At 42.7% G+C, this 11,628-nt stretch overlaps 1 protein-coding gene across 1 annotated transcript in view; it reads left to right on the top strand.

Moving 5' to 3' along the window:
• Positions 1-6,671: 6,671 nt before the first annotated feature.
• LOC134353840 (zinc finger protein 229-like) overlaps positions 6,672-11,628 on the top strand; it is a 76,689-nt gene continuing 71,732 nt past the window's right edge. The window contains exon 1 of the mRNA XM_063062312.1: positions 6,672-6,692. The gene's annotated coding sequence lies outside the window, so the exon portion shown is untranslated. The remainder of the gene's footprint in view (positions 6,693-11,628) is intronic.

Genomic DNA, 11,628 nt, shown 5'->3' with positions numbered 1-11,628 from the left:
ACTGGCTAACAAGTGCAGACATCCCACCTCTCCCGGAAGTTCCGGGAGTCTCCCTGATGTGGCTCCCTGTTGCCCCCAAATTATAAACAATATCATGGAAATCAATTTTTTTGAGAGCGAGCGAATGACAGAAAGCAAGACAGAGCGTGAGCGAGAGAGAAAAAGAGAGCGAGAGAGAAAAAGCAAGCGAGAGAGCGCGAGAGAGAAAGCAAGCAAGAGAGCGCAAGAGAAAGCAAGCAAGAGCACAAGAGAGAAAGCAAGCGAGAGCGTGAGAGAGAAAGCAAACGAGAGCAAGTGAGAGAGCGCACGAGCGACGAGAGAGAGAGCGCACCATGGCAGAGTGTTCCAAAAAAAAGAAAATATAAAACGTACGTTACTCCTGCCTAATAGGGGTAAAAAATAATGACAGTGTTGTTCGCTGCACTGTTTGCAACAGTGACTTTTCTATTGCCCATGGTGGGTTAAGACTGTAAAAGATATGTTGAGGTGAGATTAAGAGGTGTCATTCGTTCATTAGCATAGCTAACGTTATTTAAACTAGCTGACTAGCTGCTAAGGAGCTACTCTATTGCAGACATCCCACCTCTCCCGGAAGTTCCGGGAGTCTCCCGCATATTGATGGTGCTACCTCTCTGAAATGAGTTTTTCCAGGGTGGGATGTCTGCAAGTGACCAGTAGCATATACACAAAAAAATTTACCACACAGTGCCAACCTGCAACTAAAAAGCCTTACAACCTACTATTGAGGTCAAGTGACATTACTGACTTTGAGTCAGATGTCAAATGTCAGGATGGTCACAATAATCAGAAAGTCTCTAAAAGCAGCTGTGAAAATACTGTGTGCTCTTGCAAACAAGAGAAAATCTGCAGATGCTGGAAATCCAAGCAACACACACAAAATGCTGGAGAAACTCAGCAGGCCAGGCATCATCTTTGGAAAAGAGTAAACACTTAATGTTTCAGGCCTGATCAGGACTGCAGAGAAAAGATGAGGTCAGCGTAAAAAGGTGGGGGTAGGGGAGGAAAATGTACAAGGGAGTAGGTGATAGGTGAAACTGGGAGAGGCGGAGGGGTGAAGTAAACAGCTGGGAAATCGATTGGTGAGAGATAAAGGACTGGAGAAGGGGAAATCTGCTTAGCGAGGACAGAGGCCATGGAGGAAAGGAAAGGGGAGGAAGAGTATCAGAGGGAGGTGATGGGCAGGAAAGGACTGTGTGCTTTTTGTAGGTCTGTGGGACATACCCAGAATGTGAAGCTTTTTCTAATAGAGAAAGACAAACTGAGCCAAGTCAGAGGTTGATGAAGGGTAGAGATGACCCATTCTGATACAGACAGGAAGACAGGATGTTGTGCCCGGGTGCCTGAACTGTGCCCAATTAGAACTGTTGTTCCTCCAAATTGTGTCCAGCCTTGTTGTAACAGTGTGATGTCAGAGGTCACCAAAAAGACTAAAATGATCTTGGCTGAAATATTGTCTTTCACTCGTTGACATTCTTTTCAAAGTTTTTTTGCTGATAGAAAAGGCAAAGAATTGCTGTGGGGGAATCTCAAACACAACAGTATGGCAGTTCTGCAATGTCTGTCAGTTTACCAGCACCAGAACTATCAATCCTTGAATGTGAAAGAGGAGATGGTTGAGAAGACAGCACACCAATCATAGCTAGAAGTACCCAGTACAGGGACAGGTTCATGACCTGACCTGAAAAATGGCCATAGAGTTGATCACACTGAGCTGCCATTCACTGCTTCTCATTTTGCAAGGGATTTACCTGGCCACTGCACCTGTAGATTCACCAGCAAGTTCACACTGGGGAGATGCCATTCATCTGCTCCGTGTGTGGGATAGGATTCATTCAGTCACCTGAGCTATTGAAACACCGGCCAGTTCACTCAGGTGAGCGGCTATACTTGGATCAGTTTGTCTTTTTCTGTAGTTTCACATCTGTTCCAAGCGTGGAAAGAGATTCATTCAGTTAACCCACTTTGTGAGGCTCCAGTGTTCACAATACATCGAGGCCAACCTCTGCCCTGAATCAGCAAAAATATTTATAGAACATAGAACATAGAATAGTACAGCACAGTACAGGCCCTTCGGCCCACAATGTTGTGCCGACCCTCAAACCCTGCCTCCCATATAAGCCCCCACCTTAGATTCCTCCATATACCTGTCTAGTAGTCTCTTAAACTTCACTAGTGTATCTGTCTCCACCACTGACTCAGGCAGTGCATTCCACGCACCAACCACTCTCTGAGTAAAAACCTTCCTCTAATATCCCCCTTGAACTTCCCACCCCTTACCTTAAAGCCATGTCCTCTTGTATTGAGCAGTGGTGTGCTGGGGAAGTGGCGCTGGCTATCCACTCTATCTATTCCTCTTATTATCTTGTACACCTCTATCATGTCTCCTCTCATCCTCCTTCTCTCCAAAGAGTAAAGCCCTAGCTCCCTTAATCTCTGATCATAATGCATACTTTCTAAACCAGGCAGCACCCTGGTAAATCTCCTCTGTACCCTTTCCAATGCTTCCACATCCTTCCTATAGTGAGGTGACCAGAACTGGACACAGTACTCCAAGTGTGGCCTAACCAGAGTTTTATAGAGCTGCATCATTATATCGCGACTCTTAAACTCTATCCCTTGACTTATGAAAGCTAACACCCCATAAGCTTTCTTAACTACCCTATCCACCTGTGAGGCAACTTTCAGGGATCAGTCTGCTCCTCCACACTACCAAGTATCCTCCCATTTACTTTGTACTCTGCCTTGGAGTTTGTCCTTCCAAAGTGTACCACCTCACACTTCTCCGGGTTGAACTCCATCTGCCACTTCTCAGCCCACTTCTGCATCCTACCAATGTCTCTCTGCAATCTTTGACAATCCTCTACACTATATACACCACCACCAACCTTTGTGTCATCTGCAAACTTGCCAACCCACCCTTCTACCCCCACATCCAGGTCGTTAATAAAAATCACGAAAAGTAGAGGTCCCAGAACAGATCCTTGTGGGACACCACTACTCACAATCCTCCAATCTGAATGTACTCCCTCCACCACCACCCTCTGCCTTCTGCAGGCAAGCCAATTCTGAATCCACCTGGCCAAACTTCCCTGGATCCCATGCCTTCTAACTTACTGAATAAGCCTACCGTGTGGAACCTTGTCAAATGCCTTACTACAATCCATATAGATCACATCCACTGCACTACCCTCATCTATATGCCTGGTCACCTCCTCAAAGAACTCTATCAGGCTTGTTAGTGTTACGTACCCCGTAACTGGGTTGCCAAACCAGCAGAAATGGATCACTCAGTTGGAGTCTGGAGTACTAGAACTAAGAAAGTTTTATTAAAGAAACAAGCACACAGTAATTGAAGGAATAATAAATGCAACAGTTCAGCGATTATAAACACACATGTGCACAGAATTTAAGATAACAGCATCAATCACGCTCTATCGTTGTCTAGGGGTAAATGACCAAATTTCAAAGTGACTCAAAGTTCAGTCCAGTTTAGTAGTTCAGTTCGCAGTAATCGTTGCCATGGCGATGGACAATGTGGGGGGGGGGAGAGAGAGAGAGAACAGGAACAACTGATCATTTAGACACGGCTTCACTCACAGACTGGCGATATGGCTCACAAGCAGCTTTTGGGCAGGTCCTTGGTGATGTCACCTGAGGTCGCCGACTGTGACCCCTCCTCCAGATGCGGTCGATCCTCTGCAGTGAACCCGGCACCCAGGCAAGGGCGGACACACACCGGGTTCCCGCTGATCGTACCTTTCCACCCTGGCCGTTGTCTGATACTTCCCACCGACTCGTGAGAGGCGTACCGCTTCCAGGGTCTCGTTACCTCGGGTGGCGTGTGTGTCCTGCGTTAGCGAACCGGTCCCTTTTTATCCCCCTGCTGGGGTATCGCCTGTCCATCACTTCAAACAGTTCAGGGTTCAAAGGGGGAGCCGCTCCAGACAGCTCTCTACACATCTCCAGGTGCTGTTTCATTGTGTCCCTTATCTCTCTCTTGAAGACAGGTGGCAGACCAACTGCTGATCACACAGGACAGCTAACATCTTATCTATGTGTATTCGTCACATTAGGCACGATCTGCCTTTCACAAAGCCATGCTGACTGTCCCTGATCAGACCATGATTCTCTAAATGTCCATAGATCCTATCTCTAAGAATCTTTTCCAACAGCTTCCCACCACAGACGTAAGGCTCACTGGTCTATAACTACCCGGACTATCCCTACTACCTTTTTTGAACAAGGGAACAACATTCGCCTCCTTCCAATCCTCCGGTACCATTCCCGTGGACAATGAGGACATAAAGATCCTAGCCAGAGGCTCAGCAATCTCTTCTCTCGCCTCGTGGGGAATATTCCGTCAGGCCCCGGGGACTTATCTGTCCTAATGTATTTTAACAACTCCAACACCTCCTCTCCCTTAATATCAACATGCTCCAGAACATCAACCTCACTCATATTGTCCTCACCATCAAGTTCCCTCTCGTCGGTGAATACCGAAGAGAAGTATTCATTGAGGACCTCGCTCACTTCCACAGCCTCCAGGCACATCTTCCCACCTATATCTCTAATCGGTCCTACCTTCACTCCTGTCATCCTTTTTTTCTTCACATAATTGAAGAATGCCTTAGGGTTTTCCTTTACCCTACTCGCCAAGGCCTTCTCATGCCCCCTTCTTGCTCTTCTCAGCCCCTTCTTAAGCTCCTTTCTTGCTTCCCTATATTCCTCAATAGACCCATCTGATCCCTGCTTCCTAAACCTCATGTATGCTGCCGTCTTCCACCTGACTAGATTTTCCACCTCACCTGTCACCCATGGTTCCTTCACCCTACCATTCTTTATCTTCCTCACCGGGACAAATTTATCCCTTACATCCCGCAAGAGATCTCCAAACATCAACCACATGTCCATAGTACATTTCCCTGCAAAAACATCATCCCAATTCACACCCGCAAGTTCTAGCCTTATAGCCTCATAATTTGCCTTTCCCCAATTAAAAATTTTCCTGTCCTCTTTGATTCTATCCTTTTCCATGATAATTATAAAGGCCAGGGAGCGGTGGTCACTGTCCCCCAGATGCTCACCCACTGAGAGATCTGTGACCTGATCCGGTTCATTACCTAGTACTAGATCTAGTATGGCATTCCCCCGTCGGCCTGTCCACGTACTGTGACAGGAATCAATCCTGGACACAGTTAACAAATTCTGCCCCATCTAAACCCTTGGAACTAATCAGGTACCAATCAATATTAGGGAAGTTAAAGTCACCCATGATAACAACCCTGTTATTTTTGCACCTTTGCACCTTTCCAAAATCTGCCTCCCAATCTGCTCCTCTGTATCTCTGCTGCAACCAGGGGGCCTATAGAATACCCCTAGTAGAGTAACTGCTCCCTTTCTGTCCCTTTCACCCATATTGACTCAAAAGAGGATCCTGCTACATTACCCACCCTTTCTGTAGCTGTAATAGTATCCCTGACCAGTAATGCCATCCCTCCTCCCCTTTTTTCGCCCTCTCTATCCCTTTCAAAGCACTGAAATCCAGGAATATTGAGAATCCATTCCTGCCCTGGTGCCAGCCAAGTCTTTGTAATGGCCACTACATCATAATTCCATGTATGTATCCAAGCTCTCAGTTCATCACCTTTGTTCCTGATGCTTCTTGCATTGAGCTACACACATTTCAGCCCTTCTACCTTACTGTCTTTACGCCGTTTATTCTGCTTCTCTTTCCTCAAAGCCTCTCTGTATGTTAGATCTGGCTTTACTCCATGCACTTCTTTCACTGCTCTATCGCTCTGGGTCCCATCCCCCTCACAAAGCAAACCTGCCTGCAAGGATATTGCTCCCCCTCGAGTTCAGGTGCAACCCATCCAATCTGTACAGGTCTCACCTTCCCCAGAAGAGATCTCAATGATCTAAAAATCTAAAACCCTGCTCCCTGCACCAACTCCTCAGCCAAGCATTCAACTGCCATCTACTCAATCATCCCACCCACGGATAAAACCACCAACTTCACTCCAGGGAAGAAGTTCAAAACAGCTCGATGTTTTGATCATCATGGTTATTGACTGCAGTTGGAAGATCTTGAAGGACTGTCAACCTCATTCTGCAGATCTTGCAACTGCTCATCAGGAGTGAACCCTGGTCACTGAATATTGGAGCAGTTTGGTTCTGCTGATGTTAGTTTTAAAATGCACTGGTATTTAATATTGTGGATCTGTGAGAAATAAACTAGTTCTTTTTCAAACCTTGTGTATCATGTGTCTGCCACACGGCCAATGCACAGTAGAGAGGCCACTCAGTCCAGCTGCTACCTGCTTGAGTTCACGTCTCATTCTCTCTGTGATGACGGTTTGCAACTGGTCACCAGTGTGTGAGTGAAGAGGTTTACCTCGAATTTCCACTATGACTATCACTGACGGTTTGTCCCAAATATTCCTTGTTACTTTAGGCTTTGAACTAAGGAAGAATGTTATATGTGATTAACTTTCTTCCCTGCTCTTTTGAATGTTTTTGGTAATCTCACTAATTTCAAAAAGCATTATCTCACAACTGGGATTTCAGAAATCGCCATCGGTGACCCAGCGACCAAATGCGCATGCGTAAGTAAGTTCCCGGTTAATGCGCATGCGCTTAGTCGACGTCAGGCAATGCAGGATCGACTACAGGTAGGAGCGAGGATTTTATCATCACTGGTTTCCACGCCCCGACTGCAGGACAATTGTTGCGAGTTCCGGACACATTGCGGCTTCACGTTCCGGGACATTCCCTGTCCGTTCCCTCTCTCTCAACCCCATGATCCATACCCGGGCCCGCGGAGCTTTCTGCTAAGGAGCAAGGCGTTGGCACCATTTACCTGGCGCATACGCTTCGAGGCGACTGGTTGAGTCTCTCGTTCCTGAGGGTTTCTGGGTAGAGAGTCGGCCATGGATTCAAAGGATCATTTATTATCAAATCATGTATCCTTATCATGGCCTATCAACGGAGCTCTACGAAGTACGATCTGGCATCTCCCTAGAGCAAGAGGTTTAGATGGGGTGGAGTTTGTTAGTTGTGTTTAGGAAGGTTTCCTGACACAATATGCAGATAAGCCTACAAGAGGACAGACTGTACTTGATTTAGTATTGGGAAATGAACCTGGTCAGGTGTCAGATCTCTCAGTGGGAGAGCATTTTGGAAATAGTGATCATAATTCTATCCCCTTTACAATAGCATTGGAGAGAGATAGGAACAGAGAAGTTATAAAAGCATTTAATTGGAGTAAGGGGAATTATGAAGCTATCAGGCAGGAAATTGGAAGCCTAAATTTGGAACAGATGTTCTCAAGGAAAGGTACGGAAGAAACGTGGCAAATGTTTAGGGGATATTTGTGTGGAGTTCTGCATAGGTACGTTCCAATGAGACAGGGAAGTTATGGTTGGGTACAGGAACCATGGTGTACAAAGGCTGTGATAAATCTAATCAAGAAGAAAAGACAAGCTTACAAAAGGTTCCGAGAGTTAAGTAATGTTAGGACCTAGAAGATTATATGTCGAATATTAATAGCCCAATAATAGAATCTAAAGTTAGGTAATGCTAAACCTCCATCTCTCTTAGCTTTCTGTAAATGTATTTTACCCAGTCTCGGATTCTTATTCTGCCAAATAAATGAAGAAATTTTAGAGTCAACTTTATCAAAGAAAGATTTTGGAACAAAAATTGGTAAAGCCTGAAACACATATAAAAATTTTGGCAAAAAAAACATCTTAACTGCATTAATACGACCAATCAAAGTTAAATATAAGGGAAACCATTTAGATGAAAGTTGAGTAATATGGTCTATTAATGGTAAAAAGTTAATCTTAAATAAATCTTTATATTTACAAGTAATTTTAATCCCAAGATAAGAAAAATAATTATCAATCAATTTAAATGGAAATTTATAATATAAGGGAAGATGTTTATTAATCGGAAAGAGTTCACTCTTACTAAGATTTAATTTATAACCTGAAAAAAAACCAAATTGTGCTAATAACTCTAAAACAGCAGGAATGGATTTCTCAGGATTAGAAATATATAAAAGTAAATCATCAGCATAGAGTGATAATTTATGGGACTTTAATCCCCGAGTTATCCCAGTAATATTTGAAGATTCTCGAATGGCAATTGCAAGAGGTTCTAATGCAATATCAAATATTCGACATATGAAATTTTGGTTACTTGATCAGGACATACTATCTATTCCTAAATGGGTAGCATTGGAACTACAATCTGTTCAGGGTTATACACTTGGCTCTATTTTAGGCTCCTCTCTCCCTTTTGATTCGAAACGCCTTAAGCAGGTCTCTAACCCGATAGTTAAATATGCTTTGCGCATTTGGTTTCAATTCAGAAAATTTTTTGATCTTAATCAATTCGGGTTAGCGATTCCTATTTTAGGTAACATTTTTTCCTCCCTCTTTTACGGATCGCGCTTTTCAAACTTGGAAGACTAAGGGTATTTTACGGTTTTTGGATTTATTTTTAGATGGTTCCCTTATGTCTTTTGAACAATTATCTAATAAATATAACTTATCAAGAATACATTTTTTTAGATATTTACAAGTTAGAAATTTCCTAAGTACTATACTTTCTTCCTTTCCAATGCTTCCTCCTACATATATTTTAGATTCGATAATTAACCTCAATCCATGTCAGAAAGGTGCATCGGCTATGATTTATAATATTATTATGAAACTTAGGAAAGCTCCATTTGATAAGATTAGGGTAGATTGGGAACAGGAATTGGGGCTTACCATTTCTGTGGATGATTGGGGGCAGATTTTACAATTAGTTAATACTTCCTCTATTTGTGCTAAACATTCCCTAATTCAATTTAAAGTGGTTCATAGAGCACATATGTCCAAAGATAAGTTAGCGCGTTTTTACTCGCATATTAATCCTTTTTGTGATAGATGTTCGGGGCAGATAGCCTCTTTAACTCATATGTTTTGGTCTTGCCCTACTTTGGAAACTTTTTGGAGAGATATTTTTAATATTATTTCTAAGGTATTAAATATAGATATCTCTCCTCACCCTATTACTGCTATCTTTGGACTACCTAAAATTTCTAGTAATCTTTCCCCTTCAGCCCGTAGAATGATTGCATTTCTTACTTTAATGGCGAAAAGATGTATTTTACAACATTGGAAAGAGCTTAATGCTCCAACTACCTTTTTTTGGTTCTCTCAGACGATTTTATGTTTGAATCTGGAGAAAATTAGAAGTAACCTTTATGATTCTTCATTTAAATTTGAACAGATTTGGGGACCTTTTATTCGATATTTTCATTTAATGTAATATATACCCTTCTTGTTTTTTTTCACTGTTTTTAATGGAGGTCGGGATTGAGGACGTGATTTTAAGTTTAACTCTGTTTGGTTTCAAGTTAGCCCATTGCTTTGCTTTGCTTTTAGTTAGTTGCACGGTGGGTTTTTTTTGGGGTTTTTTTTTTCTTTTTTTCCATTGATATATATAAAATTTAGTATGCTATTATGTTATCTTGGTTTCTTATGTTTAAATTACATTGTTTGTAGTATTTTTTTTTGGTATTGATACCTTCTGGAATTTTATTATACTTTAACATTGTATTAATGTTTATATGGCTTACCTTTTTGTATACTTATTCAATAAAAAGATTTAAAAAGAAAGATTATAAGGCTAATAGGGAGGAGCTTAAGAAGGAAGTTAGGAGAGCCAGAAGGGGCCATGATCTTGGCGGGCAGGATTAAGGAAAACCCCAAGGCATTCTACAAACCCCATTTCCAGAAAAGTTGGGATACTTTCCAAAATGCAATAAAAACAAAAATCATTGATATGTTAATTCACGTGAACCTTTATTTAACTGACAAAAGTACAAAGAAAAGACTTTCAATGGTTTTACTGACCAACTTAATTGTATTTTGTAAATATACACAAATTTAGAATTTGATGGCTGCAACACACTCAACAAAGGTTGGGACAGAGTTAAAATAAGATTGAAAAGTGCACAGAATATTCAAGTAACACCAGTTTGGAAGACTCCACATTAAGCAGGCTAATTGGTAGCAGGTGAGGTATCATGACTGGGTATAAAAGTAGCGTCCATCAAAGACTCAGTCTTTGCAAGCAAGGATGGGTCATGACTCACCCCTTTGTGCCAAAATTCGTGAGAGAATTATTAGTCAGTTCAAAAGGAACATTTCTCAACACAAGATTGCAGAGAATCTAGGTCTTTCAACATCTACAGTACATAATATTGTGAAAAGATTCAGAGAATTCAGAGATATCTCAGTGCGTAAAGGGCAAGGTCGGAAACCACTGTTGAATGCGCGTGATCTTCGAGCCCTCAGGCGGGACTGCCTAAGAAACCGTCATGCTACTGTGACAATTATAGCCACCTGGACTTGGGACAACTTCGGAAAACCATAGTCACTCAACACAGTCCGTCGTTGCATCCAGAAATGCAACTTGAAACTGTATTACGCAAGGAGGAAGCCATACATCAACTCTATGCAGAAACGCCGGCGAGTTCTCTGGGCCCGAGCTCATCTCAGATGGACTGAAAGACTGTGGAACCGTGTGCTGTGGTTAGATGAGTCCACATTTCAGCTAGTTGTCGGAAAAAACGGGCGTCGAGTTCTCCATGCCAAAGATGAAAATGACCATCCAGATTGTTATTAGCAAAAGGTGCAAAAGCCAGCATCTCTGATGGTATCAGGGTGCATCAGTGCCCACGGCATGGGTGAGTTGCATGTATGGTCTAAGAACACTGAGGCTGTCTACAAGAAGGGTCAGAGCCGTCTTCATTTCCTGAGGAGACTGAGGTCCTTTAACATCTGCCGGACAATGCTGAGGATGTTCTATGAGTCTGTGGTGGCCAGTGCTATCATGTTTGCTGTTGTGTGCTGAGGCAGCAGGCTGAGGGTAGCAGACACCAACAGAATCAACAAACTCATTCGTAAGGCCAGTGATGTTGTGGGGATGGAACTGGACTCTCTCACGGTGGTGTCTGAAAAGAGGATGCTGTCTAAGTTGCATGCCATCTTGGTCAATGTCTCCCATCCACTACATAATATACTGGGTGGGCACAGGAGTACATTCAGCCAGAGACTCATTCTTCCGAGATGCAGCACAGAGCGTCACAGGAAGTCATTCCTGCCTGTGGCCATCAAACTTTACAACTCCTCCCCTGGAGGGTCAGACACCCTGAGCCGATAGGCTGGTCCTGGTCTTATTTCATAATTTACTGGCATAATTTACGTATTACCATCTAACTAATTATTACTATTTTGCTATTACTATTCTATTACTATTTATTATTTCCATGACTATTACTATTTACTATTTACTAATAGTAGTATTACTATTACTATTTCTATTACTATTTATTATTTATGGTGCAACTGTAACGAAAACCAATTTCCCCCAGGATCAATAACGTATGACTATGACTATGTGAAGGTACCATTGACTCTGAGGTGTATATTAGGATTTTAGAGAGACATATGTTGCCATCAAAGCGACGTCTCTTCCCAGGACATCCATGCTTATTTCAGCAGGACAATGCCAGACCACATTCTGCACGGGCTACAACAGCTTGGCTTT

Source organism: Mobula hypostoma, chromosome 11 (genome assembly GCF_963921235.1).
Source record: "Mobula hypostoma chromosome 11, sMobHyp1.1, whole genome shotgun sequence".
Classification (NCBI taxonomy): domain Eukaryota; kingdom Metazoa; phylum Chordata; class Chondrichthyes; order Myliobatiformes; family Myliobatidae; genus Mobula; species Mobula hypostoma.
Note: the sequence above shows the minus strand (reverse complement) of the source record. Positions and strands in the feature narration are given on the sequence as shown.